Source organism: Marmota monax, unplaced genomic scaffold, assembly GCF_021218885.2.
Source record: "Marmota monax isolate L192 unplaced genomic scaffold, Marmota_monax_Labrador192_F-V1.1 WCK01_AAM20220418_F8-fsc00200, whole genome shotgun sequence".
NCBI classification, from domain to species: domain Eukaryota; kingdom Metazoa; phylum Chordata; class Mammalia; order Rodentia; family Sciuridae; genus Marmota; species Marmota monax.
The window spans coordinates 186,724-200,574 of NW_026692549.1; the positions used below are offsets into that span (position 1 = coordinate 186,724).

At 42.8% G+C, this 13,851-nt stretch overlaps 1 pseudogene; it reads left to right on the forward strand.

The window, feature by feature from the left end:
* Positions 1-11,220: 11,220 nt before the first annotated feature.
* Positions 11,221-11,700, forward strand: LOC124093503 (probable ribosome biogenesis protein RLP24; annotated as a pseudogene).
* Positions 11,701-13,851: the final 2,151 nt, after the last annotated feature.

A 13,851-nucleotide genomic window follows, 5' to 3' on the forward strand; every position in this document is an offset into this window, starting at 1 on the left:
TGGTGCTGAGAATCAAACCCAGGGCCTCACATCTGTGAGGCAAGTGCTCTACTACTGCATCACAAACCCAGTCCCTTAAATATGTCTTAAAGTACAATTGTACTTCCAGAAAAACTTAAAACACAATAGAAAGAAATAAAATTAAGCATAAATAAGTGCACAGATAGTCCTTGGTCAGGATTGTTAGACTCAATGCAGTTAAGATGGAATTCTCCCAAGCTTGATCTGCACATTCAGTGCAATACCCAATTCCTAGAAGACTCTCTAAGCCTAGAAGAGATGACACTGACTGCAAGAGGACAAGCCTGAAGAACTCAGTACCTGGATTCCAGAACCATTCATAAAGCTGAATCACTGAAGAAAATGTTGTGCTGTGAAGGAATACATAGAGATGAATGGAAATTAATGGAGAGCACAAACACGCCCATGTACATACAGTTCATAAACTCATTATCCTCACAGTATTAAAGTATTTGAAATATGTTGAGAATATTATGTATCAAAATTCAAACATCAGGTATAATTGTATTTGTTGCATTTTGTTAAAGGAACAAAGGCCTTTGATGGAGAAAGGAATTTCTGCTCCAAAGATGGTGATGAGATAATTGAATACAATATGAGGAAGTGGACAAGGGTAAGCTACAAATTACACAGAACTTCACCCAAGCAGTCTATAGACTCATATTTAAAGTGTAAAACTGTAAAACTTCTAGAAGAAAACATGCCTGACCATGTTTCATGATGAGTTTTTAAATACAGTTCCAAAACAAATCCAGAAAAATATTGGTAAACCTTATAAAGATGTTTACTCCATGAAAAATTTATACATAGGAAATAAAAAGACAAGCCACAGACTTGGAGAAATATTTGGAAAGTACATACCTTAAAAAGACTTGTATCTGAAATACACTAAGAAACTTATTATTAAGAAGCACTCCATTTAAAAGTGGATGAAGATATGGAGACATCTCACCAGAGAAGATATGCAGATGGCAAGCTGCATAGGAAATGATGTGAGCACCACTTGTCATGACCAAGGTAACTAAGACACTGAGATGGCATCAAGTGCCTATCAATGGATAAAATCTTCATGATGCAATGTCAATTGTGTGGAAAAATAGGAATTCACATATATTGCTACTGGAAGGCACAGTATTTCACTGCTTAAGAAAGAGCTTGGCTGGCCTGGGGTTTTGGCTCAGTGGCAGAGTGCTTGCCTAACATGTGTGAGGCACTGGGTTCAATCCTTAGCACCACATATAAATAAATAAAAAATAAATGTACATACACTAAAAAATATTTAAAATAATTATTGAAAAAAAAGAAAGAGCTTGGCAGTTTTCCAGAGTTAAACATGGTCTTATCACAGGGCTCAAAATTCATGATCTTAACAATTGACACAACTGTCTCACAAACATCGGTCTGAAAATGTATGTCTAAATGCAGCATGCAGTTACACACAGCAGTTCTGCTCACAGTGCCAAGTACTCAAGGAATCAGGAGGTGTTCCCATAGGTGAGTGAATAACAGAACTACCGGTCATTTGTGCTTTGGAGGCTCTGCGGTCTCTGAACACCCCCAGGCCTCTGCTCTTATCCACACCTAGATCACCTGACCTGCCCTTACCCTGTGCTCCACAGTGGGGCAAATAAATCTCACCTGTGTCCACTGGGCCCATACTGACCCTATAGATACAGATGATAAACTCAGGAGAATGCAGGGACAAAGACTCGGGTCTAAATTTTTACCCATAGGAACCTCCTGGGGAAGGACAGCCAGATATGAAGGCAATTGCAGTAGCCCCACAGAACCACACCTACCAGGAAGAACCTGAAGGCAGTTCCTAGGACCCACCTCTGATCAGCTTGGAGGACCTTGTGCTGCACCTTAATTCCCCCAACACAACTTATGCTTGTTTCTTTCCACAGGTAGCAACTGCATTCTGAGCAGGATGATGTTATTTGTTTGGTATTACATAAAGAGCTGAGCCACTGCCTAGTCTAGAGGCATAACCTCTGAAATTCACTGTTCTAGTTATTCTACAACCTAAGTTGGAACATTTAAGCTGAAATAGAGCCCACCATTCTATGCCATGATCTGAAAGAATGGTGCTTAAAAAAAAACATAAAAAGTACAGGTCAAGGATTAAAACCTTGACCTCTACTTTTTATGTTTCCAAAGTCCTAGAGTCCAGAAAGTCCAGGGATGCACAAACCACCCCCTTGCATCTCCTCCAGCCCCCTATCAGCCATACACAGTTTGGAACAGCCAAGATGTCCCTGTTAATCTCAGCAGGAAGGGTCCCTCAGGAAGGCATAGAAGAGGATGCTCCACTTGGTCAAGAAACCTCACCTGTGTCCACTGGGCCCATACTGACCCTTTAAGGAGTGAGAGTAATTTGGCTGGGGGCCAAACCCCTCTTCTCAGGAAGACTGAACAAAGCCAGAAGGAGAGATGGGAATGAAGGGACTGGTTGTCAGGACACTAAGAATGGATACTTCTCCCCACAGGGGTTGAGTACAGGGACTGAGGAGGGACCTCCTGCTTTCATGCAGGGCTTCTGATAATTGCATAGAAATACAATTATCAGAGTTTCTTTCTCAGGAGGCCCAATCCCACTCAAGGGTCAGCTTCAGGAACTTTAGTCCATTTCCCCAAAAATGGGCATGATGCAGCTTGCTGAGTCAGGATTTTGACTTTAAGGACTAGCACACTGCCTGTTCACCACAGGACGAAGCAAAATGTCCTCCCACAGCCCATGCCTCCAACTGTGCCTCCCTTACACACTTCTCCTTGCTGAGACTCCAGGCCCTTCTGGCTGCAGAAAAGGCCACAGGCCAACACAGGGATGGCTAGGGACTCTGCATGTTTCCTGGGAGGGCTGAGGGCTGGCACTCCCCATAGCAGCTGAAGTCAGAGCAGTCACTGCCTCTGCCTCTTGAGTCTGGTGGGGGGGCTTTCTGGTGGGGGATGCATGAGCTCAGTCCACCTGAAGCAGGTAAGCAGATGATTGTTCCCCCAAGTCCACACATCCTGCAAATCCCCTGAGCTCAGGAACTCAGTATAGTTTGTGCCTTATGTGCAACACTCCACCAAAACAACTGCCTGAGGAAAGCTCAAGGATTCCAAGAAAACTTACTATGTCCTAACCAACATCTGATGACAGGCCCTCAACCTCCCTTTCTCCAAACATTACTAGAAAGGATTTATAATTGACAACATGCATCTCTTGTAACTCAGAAGGGACTCTCTCAGAATCTGAGATCCATTCCTTGAAATGTAATCATTTAGCAAGGTAAGTCCTCCCTCTCAATCTCTGTGGGAAGACAGAATTCTTTGACAACTGCCACAAACACAGCTGGCCTAATTGCATTTACAATGACTAAGTCTATTTTTTACTTCACTGACTCCCATGCTTGTACTCTTCCCCATCCCTCACTTCCCCTTTAAAATACCCAAATTACCTCTGCACAGATCATAAAGGAGCTCGGGTCTTTCCTCTACCATGATTACTTATCTAATAAAATCTGTTCCCCTCACTTTACCTGATGTCTTGTTGAATTTATCTGTGACATCATTGCAAGTGGACATTCAGGAGAGGAGAAAAGGGAGTCAAAGCGACCACCTAAGCTCCATCCTCTGCACTCAGCCCCTCCAAGCACAGATGCAGCCCATGGAGCAGGAAGACAGAGGAACCACATTCAGCAGGTGCACATGGCTGAATGCCCAGTCCACAGGGTGCAATGGACTTACCATCTTTGTGCTCAAGGCCTGGGCTGTAGGCAAAAAACAGAAGATTCCACAGAAGCCTCTGGGAAGTATAATCTTTGAGACAGTTACTTTGCCAAGGATTGTCTCCATTTTAGGATTATGGCCAGTCAACAGTGGCCACTCTCAATATGAGGAGAATCTACACACAGAAGTGAAGCTCCCAGAAGACTCTAAGAGATGAAGGCTGCACATCTTCCCTTCCATGCCCCAAGGATTCTGGATAGTACAGTCCATCCTGCCTGTGACTGCCTCCCACTCCACTGCCAAGACTCCTTGGATCTGTGGCCCCTGAAGTTTCTGGGTAATGCAGTTCTCCTGTCACTACCCCCTTCACTACAGAGGCTCTGGGGAGCTGTGGGTTCCTGGAGATTCTGGGTAGTGCAGTCTGTGGTTTTACCAATGCAGCCCTCACATTCACCTGGACCATGCTCCCCACCTCCAGGAATGTGGAGAGTGTAGTCAGTTCTTCCCACCAATACCTCCTCCCACCCTCACCTCCTAGGAGCTGTGCACCCCTAAGGAAGCTGTGTCATATGCCTCAGTGCTCTACCAATGTAGCCCTCACCACAGAGGCCTCTAGGAGCCACAGGGGCACATTTATCCAGGTATCTACACAGATTCAAGACAGTGGTAGTCCAGTGTCCATGCAGTCCTCACCATGATGGCCTCTGGAAGCTCCTGCCCACTGCTGATTCTGGGTACTGTATTCTTGTGTCCTACCAATGCAGCCCTCACATTCACTTGAACTCTGCCCCGCCCCCAGGAGATGTGAAGAGTGTAGTCTGTTCTGCCCACGAACGCCTCCTCCCACCCTCACCTCAAAGGCTCCTAGGAGCTGTGTACCCCTAAGGAAGATGGGTAGCATGCCTCAGTGCTCTACCAATGTAGCCCTCCACCACAGAGGCCTCTAGGAGCCACAGCAGCACATTCATTCCAGCACCTTCACAGATTCTGCACAGTAGCAGTGGTAGTCCAGGGTCTAGGCCATCCTCACCATGATGGCCTCTGGAAGCTGCTGTCCCCTGGTGATTCTAGGTAGTGTATTCTGGTGTTCTACCAATTCAGGCCTCACACTCACCTGGACTCTACACCCAGGGATTCTGGGGAGTGTATTCTGTCATTCTGCCACTAATTCCTCCCCACCTTCATCCCAAAGGCTCCTGGGTAGTACACTTCAGTGCTCTACAAACATAACCCTCACCACAGAGGCCCCTAGGAAACACAGGAGGCACATTGACCTGGGCACTCCCAGGGATTCTGGACAGTGTTCTGGCCATGCAGGCCCCACCATATGATGTCTGGAAGATTCAGGCCCCCAAGGATTCTGGTTAGTGTAGTCTAGCATTCTGTCTATTCAGCCCTCAACACATAAGGTCTGCAACCCCAGCAGCTCTGTGCCCCAACCATCCACCCAGCCCCCCCTGGGCTCTCCTGGCAGGCACTGAGGGAAGCTACACCCACTACAGGACACCAGTTGGGACTGAGGTACAGCCTACCAAGTTTGGTCACACAGTGGGCTTCCAGGTGCTGGGGTGGGACCAGGGGCTATGCTGTCAAGGGGTCTGTTGTGGCCTAAGTTCTGAGGAAACCTGCAAACCAGGGTTGTAGAGTGGAAGCTGGGTGGGAAAGGTCATTGACTGGACTCACAGTTGTGGGTGCACAAAATCTTGTGACTTATAGTCCTGGACATACAAGACTTGGTGCATGCTGTCCACCATGACAAAAATCCTGGGCACAAAAGGCAGGGTACACACAGTCCACTATGTCTGAGAATCCTGAACACACAGAGCAGAGTGCACACTGTCCACTATGTCTAAAAATCCTGGACACAGAGGTAAAGGTGCACACTGTCCACCTTGACTGAGAGTCTTGGACACATGGGTCTGGGTGCACACAATCCTGTGACTGATAGTCCCAGACACACAAGGCTGGGTGAACACTGTCCACTATGTCTGACAGTCCTGAACACCTGACCAAGTACACATAGTTCACTGTGACTGTGAGAACTTACACACAGGAAGAATGCACACTATCCACTATGACTGAGAGTACTGAGCATGTAGGACCAGGTACACACAGTCCACTGCAACTGAGAGTCCTGGCCAGAGAGGACTGAGTGCTCACTGTCCACTATGACTGAGAGTCCTGGAAACATAGGGCTGGTGCATACAGTGCACTGTGACTGAGAATCCTGAGCACTGGACCAGGTACACACAGTCCACTATGATTGAGAATCCTATACATACAAACTTGGGTGCACAATATCCACTGTGATGAGTCCTGGACAGAAACAGGTGCATGCTGTCCACTGTGACCCAGTCCTGGACATAGAATCAAAAGGACATTGTCCATTATCATGGAATCCTGGACCCAGTCCTAAGTGGAGATCATCCACTCTGGCTGATAGTCCAGAACATAGGCCTGGGTTCGGTGAGGTTTCTGGACCCACAGGCCTGAAGTGATCACTGTTAGGTGTAAGTTGTTCATGCTCACAGCAGCACTTCCCTCCAATTCTGTGGGATGAGGACACCTTCATGAAGGTAAACAGAGTGAAGGGGTGCCTCAGAGATCTCTGGAAGCCGCATCCTGGGCAGTGACTATTGTCCTCCCTCCATCGTCCTGGCCTGTTATCCTTCTGAACCTGAATTTTAGACCCCAGGCCATTACCTGCCTGTGCCTGCAGTGGCCATGCTGTGGACAGCCTCAGGATTCAGCAGTGGTTATGTGGGCCTCAGCCTGGAGAGCACAAGTATCCTGGAGAAGCCAGTGGAAGGATATACCCTCTGCAAGGACAGGCAATGCCTGATTTCTGCAGGTATGATGTGCACCTCCTGTGCTCCAGCTGTCAGCTGATAGATGTCTGGGTAGCTGCAGGTAACCAGAGTGAGTTAAGACAGGCAAAGGAGGAGAGCTGGAGGCCAAGCTCTCATTTTTCTCTTGAATCTTCAAAAGTTTGCAGGAAGGCACTTTGGTAGAAAAATTAGAGAAAAGCCATTTTACTTAGAGGTTTTGAGGTTTGTAACACAATTCACATCCATGAGTACAGCATGTGGGGTTTATTAAAATGTAATAGGAGACCAAATAGGACAGAGACAGGAGCAACAGCAGGTTGATACTGGACAAGGTGGACAAACACAGGGTCTCCTAAGCATCTCAGCTTCCCTTCTGGAGTGCCTCAAGATCCATACTGACTAGGGCTCCAGCTGTCACATGTGTGCTCCCCACCTGTATCAGGAAATACAGAGAGCAGTAGGGGTCCATGGCATCCCTTCTGTCTTCTCCCTAGAAATCCTACAGCCCTTTGCTCGAAGCTGAGTTGTGTGACCACACCAGAACCATAATTTTAGATGGGAGTGTGGCTACTCCCAGCACATTGCTGATCTCTTATGGAAAAGCAGGAGGGAATGAGCCTTGAGATGATATCATAAGTTGCTGTCCCATCCACCAACCCATGAAGACTATGACCATCTATTGATGAACTCCTGGTTCACAGGTCAGTCCTTCCTGCTCAGGAAATCATGCTCTCCTACCTTAGGTATCCACATTCCCGTCCAACTTGCTTGCAAAGCAGTGGCCACAAAAGTACTGTGAACCATTGGTTTTTGACTTGATATTTAAAAATTTATTTTGGCTATGTTATGGTTTAGATATGAGGTGTCCCCCAAAAGCTTGTGTGTGAAGCAATACTAGAAGTTTCATCAGTGAGTAATTAGATTATGAGTTTTTACCTAACTAATGAACTAATCCACTGATGGATTTACTAGGTGGTAACTGTAGAAAGGCTGGAGGAGGTAGGTCACTTGGTGTGTGTTTTGGGGGTTTATATTTTATTCTTGGCTAGCAGAACCCTCTCTACTTCCTGTTGCCATTTTCTGAGATACTTGCTTCCACTGTGCCTTTCCACCATGATATTCCACCTCACCTCAGGCTCAGAGCTATGGAGCATGATAACCATGGACTGAACCTCTGAAACCATGAGCCAAAATAAATGTTTCCTCCTTTCATTGTTGTTGTCAGGTCTTTTGGTCACAGTGAGGAAAAAAATGACTGAAACAGGTACTAGTACAGATACTCATGTGGGTGAAGGATCATTCTCAGCCAGCTAGTCCCATCCCCAAGTCATCCAGTTCCTGTCCTGATCCCTGATGGAAGCCCTTTCTTACTTGGAAGCTCACCACTGAGTCCCCAGCCAGCCCCAGCTCCATGTGCAACCCAACTACCTAGGATTCAGTCCCCATTTTCTATGGGTCCAGGTCATCAGATGAGGTATCAGAGGGAAGATGTTTCCAGGATCTGAAAGTATTTTCAATCACCATGGAAATCCCAGGGTGAAACTTTGATGGCCTGGGCACATTTGGAAATGAAGCTGAATCTTGTGACTAGGGAGACTTCTTCAGTTGATAATTGGGTGGCTGGTCCCTACAACTAGAAACAGCAGGTCCCAAGGAAAGAGGGTCCTGGGAGGTCAGGCCTTAGGCTGTCCCACAGATAATCTGGGTATGCTCATAGGCAGGTTTTCACCCCTATAGCCAAATTTTACAAATGCAAAATGTCTCAGGGATGGAGAAGGAGTCAGGAACTGGAGGAAAAGAAAGAGCCATGGAAAGACTCCTGAGCAGAGACTCGGGAGAGGTAGCTTGAGGGAGTCCCCAAAGATTTGAGTCACTGGTGTTGATGTTCCAGGGAACTCAATGTAACCCATCCGGAGCCAGGGGACAAGAAATGGGATGTTCAGGGCTGGGTGGGTAGGGCACCCTTGCTTCTCCTGCTTCTGTTTTCTCCTGATGCCAAGCATCATCCAGAAGAATACCCAGGTCTTAACATAGGCTGCAATGTATCTTTTATAGAAGAAGATCATGGGGAGGAGCTGATCCTGCACCAGGGCTCAGAATTAGGGGTCACAGATCAGCAGAGGCCCACCATGCTTACGTCCCTATCAGTCACAGGACTACAAGATATAGAAAGCACCAGAACTCCAGGACATTTGCCTCACAGCCATTGGTGTTTTGTAGCATGTGATGTGGGATTTAATCCCTCTGATCCAATAAGGGAGAGGGAGAGGGAGAGGGAGGGAGGGAGGGAGGGAGAAAAGGAGGGAGGGAAACCAGGTAAACACTGAGTTGGCAAAGGCATGACAACAATATAGTAAGTAAGTAACATTTTTGAATACTTGAACAAAAGCATACACTTACAAAAGTAGTATTTACAGTATCTGAGGAAAGTACTAAGAGTCAACCCTGAAGAATTAAGCAGCTTGGCCTTTTGAATGCAATAGAACACAAATGAAGAAAATCAAACATTGATGAAGAATCTGGGTAACTTAGATTTTAGAATTTAAAGAATTAAATGTAAAGGAAATACAAAAAGCCAATTACATGGACAAGTCATTAGAAGACATGGAGAATCCTTAACAACTTCTAGAATAGGTCAGAGTCTCAGGAACACAGTTGAGTTGAGGTTGGCTGAGCATCCTTTGGAAGGACAGTTTTGTCATGAGAGGAGGTGGTGAAGGGATACACAGTAAACTGTAAGATATTATTGTCAAGGGTTACACAGGGGGCTGAGAAAGGAGGTGGTAGAGGGATATACAGGAGATGAGAGCAGTTGGTGAAGGAAAACACAGGAGTTGAGAGGTGTTGGTGGAAGGCTACAGAGGATGGGATGAGAAGAGATGGTGGAGTGCTACAAAGAAGCAGTGAGAGGAGATGGTCAAGGGCTACACATAAGCCCCTGAGAGGAGGTGACAAGAGAGTACACAGGAGGGGATAAAAGGAAGTGGTAGAAAGCTAAATGGGGAGATTAGCGGAGAAAGTGGAGGGCTACACAGAAATCTGAGAGGAGGTAGTGAAGGGTTACACGGGTAGAGATGAAAGGTGCTGGTGGGGTGTTACACAGGAGGACACACCTTCACAGGATCAGTAAAAGGAAACAGTGGAGGGCACACCAGAAGCCATGTGGGATGTGATACAGGGCTACACAGAAAATTAATAAGTGATATAGAGCCATAAAGCCAGTTATCAGAGGTGGTGGTCAATGTTAACACAGTATGGAGGATAGTATCTCAGGGTTCTGAATTCTAAGGAAGTCTTGGTTTGACCCTTATCCCGACCCCTCTTACCTATTCATAACTCTAAAACACTAACATTATTTCCTATCTCCTAGCTTTTACCTCACCCTAGAAATCCTAAATCTAAGCCCACAAACCATGCGCTTCTGTTTAACATCTACTCTGTAAACCACCCCTACCTATTCTGTACCCAACATCTGACCACAAACCAGACCATAAATTTTCTCAGGATCAACCCCAACCATGATTCCCACCCTAATCCTAATGTTCACCATATAATTTTGGTTTTCTGATTTTGACCTTGAGAAGGGCCTAGGCAGGCTTCAGCCTGGCTGACCTTGAGAAGGGGATGGTTTCAATGTGGATGACATTTGAAGGCAGGCCTCATTCCTCCATCCATGGCTGGTTGGTTACATCTGCTCTATTCTTGGAATGTATTCTTTTGGAGCAAGTTGGAGAGATCCTGATTTGCTCAAATGTGAACTTGACCTGAAACAATCAAGCCACTTTTCCCACAGTTATTGTGAATATTGCATCTAAGTGTCACCTCAACCTTTTACTGGGACATTTTCATATCCTGTTAATGGTATTAAAACAGGCTCTCAGCATTCAGATAGCTTCTCTGGGGCAAATGCTGGTAAGTAGGCACAATCCCAAACCCCACTCCCAGCTCCTTTACCATATCTAAGACAAGGAAGGAGGTATCTCAGTCCTTGACAGGGACAGTGTTCTCTGAGGCAGATGTTGCTTCTGGGGATGGGATACTGTCCCAGGAGCAGCTGAAGTGTAATGAAGCAGGGTGAGGGGGCATTTACAAGGTTTAGTATAAATGTCATATTAATATTCAAGGCTTACATGGCAGCTATTATATTAGTTTTATAAGATATAGTAGGATATTATATTAGAATAAAAGGCCACAAGGCTGTTGTTATTTCTGTTTCAGAGGCCACATTATTACTATTACATTAATATTAAGCACACATAACAGCCTATTATATTAGCTTTAGTTGCTATAGTATGGATATTACAGTAGTAAGACCACAGTGCAAGTATTATACTAGTTTTGGATGCTATAGTATTAACATCATCTTAGTATTTAAGGTCACAGGGCTGCTATTATATTAGTAATAGATACTATAGCATGATTAATGTTAAAGGCCACAGGGAAGCTATTATATAATTTTTAAATACTATAGTATGGATATCACATTAGTATTCATTTCCACAGGTCAGCTTTTATATTAGTTTTAGATGACATGTTTGGATATCATAATAGTATTGGAGACCAAGGGCATATATTACATTAGTTTAAGATGTAATAACATGATATCACTTCCTTCCCAGATTATAATCTGGATGGTAGGGTCCCACACAGGTTCAACATGCATATCAAGAAGTGTTATTTCTGTTCAGGGCCCATCTACCCTGTCCATGGCATGATGTTCATCTTCAATTATTGCAAGGTATTTAGATTCTGTAAATCCAAATGTCCTAAGAACTTTAAAAAGAAGCATAATCCTCACAAGGCCAGGTGGACTAAAGCATTCAGGAAAGCAGCTGATAAAGAGCTTACAGTGGATAATTCATTTGAATTTGAAAAAATGTGGAAATGAACCTGTCAAATGCCAGTGAGAACTATGGAATAAAACTATTGATGCAATGAAGAGAGTTAAGGAGATCATACAGAAACACCAAGCTAAATTTATAATGAACAGATTGAAGAAAAATTGAGCTATAGAAAGTTCAGGACATTAAAGAAGTCAAGCAAAACTTCCATCTTATCTGAACCCCTCTTGCAGGGAAAGGAAAGAAGCTGGAAGAAAAAAATGGTACAGCAGTTATAACAGGATATGGACATGTGAACATGTTTCTTAAAAATCTTGCTCTCTGTAACCATTTCTATATGTACATTTGAAAATCTCCTTTGGAGACTTAGAATTTAATTCTAAATTATTGATTTTTATATAAGGCCACTGAAGTGAAAGATGATTACAAATACTTTTCTCCTACATTGCTATCTGCAAAGCATCAGATTTAGATGTTAGATTGCACCTCAACGTAAATCTTTATTGATAGATGTGCTTATGTAAATCATGAAAATTCTGTTTATAAATGCACAAGTGGATTGTGGACAGAATAATGGCACTAGGCAGCATTTATGTAATAACTAATTACAAAAATTTATGGCCAGTAATATATAAAATAAAATTTTCTTTGTAGTAAAAAAAAAAAGATGCAGGGGTTGGGGTTGTAGCTCAGTGATACAGCGCTTGCCCAGCATGTGAAAGGCAATGGGTTTGATTCTCGGCACTGAATATAAATATATATAATAAAGGTACACTGACAACAACAACAAAAATTTTAAAAGATGAAATAATATGAATATTACATTAGGTTAAAGGCAACAGGGATATTATTATTTTTAGATGCTAAAGTATGGATATTACATTAATATTAAAGATGATTAAAGACCATAGAAAGCCTCTATTTTATTAGTTAGGGTACTATATTATGAATATTACATTAGTATTAAAGGCCACAGTGCAGTTTTTATATTAGCTTGAGATGCTGTAGTATGAATATCATTTTACTACAAAAAGGTACATGGAATTATCATATTGATTTTGGATAATATAACTTGAATATTATATTAATGTTAAATGCTACAGGGCAGCTATTATGTTATTTTAGGTGCCATAGCATGGATATTCAGAAATATTAAAGGCCATAGAGAAGTTACTGTGTTTATTTTAGGTGCTCTTAAATGGCTATTAAATTAATATCAAAGGTCACAAGGCAACTAAAGTTTTAATTTTAGATGCTATGTTATGAATATTTTGTTAATATTAAAGGCCACAGATTAGGTATTACATCAGTTTTAGATGTTATATTTTGTACATTATATTAGTAATAAAAGTGACAGGGCAGTACAGTGATATAATTTACAATACTATAATTTGTGTACAGTACTATAATATTATAATAATATTGATAGCCATGTATTAGTTTTACATGCCATAGATAGATATCCTATTAATATAAAGCTACATGGCAGCTATTATATTATTATAAGTGGTACAATATGAATATCACAATAGTACTAAAGAACACAGGACATATAGTAGCTATATATGCCATAGTATGGATAGTATGTTAATATTAAAATATACAGGGCACAGTTTTATTAGTTTTGGATGTTGTACTATGGATGTCACAATAACATTGAAGTCCACTGGCTGGCTATTCTATTTTATTTAGAGGCTATATTATGAAAATTATATTAGTATTAATGCCCCAAGGCTAGAATTAAATTAGTTTCAGATGCTATAGTTTTGAGATCTCATTAGTATTAAAGGCCACAGAGCACCTATTTATTTAAGATATCATGCTATGGGGGCTGGGGTTGTGGCTCATTGGTAGAGCGCTGCCTAGCATGTGCAAGGCCCTGGGTTTGATCCTCAGCACCACAAAAAATAAATAAATAAAATAAAGGTGTTGTGTCCAACTACAACTAAAAATAAATTTTAAAAAAAGATATCATGCTATGGATATTATAATTTAATGGTCACAGTACAGGCATTATGTTAGTTGTAGATACTATATGCGTACATCCTATTAGCATGAAAAGTGAAATTAAATCAATTACATTGGTTCTGGAGGCCACACTATGGATATTATATTAATGTTAGAGCCCACAGGATAGGTATTATTAATATAATACACAGGGGCTGATAAAGGAGGTGGTAGAGGAATATACAGGAGATGAGAGCAGTTGATGAAGGAAAACACAGGAGTTGAGAGGTGTTGAGTTGAGAGGCCTATTTTATAGGCCACAGTATGAATATTGTTTTAATAATAACAGGGCAGTTATATTAATTTTTGTTACTATAATATTTACATCATATTAATATGAAAGGCCACAGGACCACTCTTATATCAGTATTAGATGCTATACTAAAGATGTTATATCAGTTTAAAAGACACAGGGCATTAATATATCAGTTTTCTTTTTG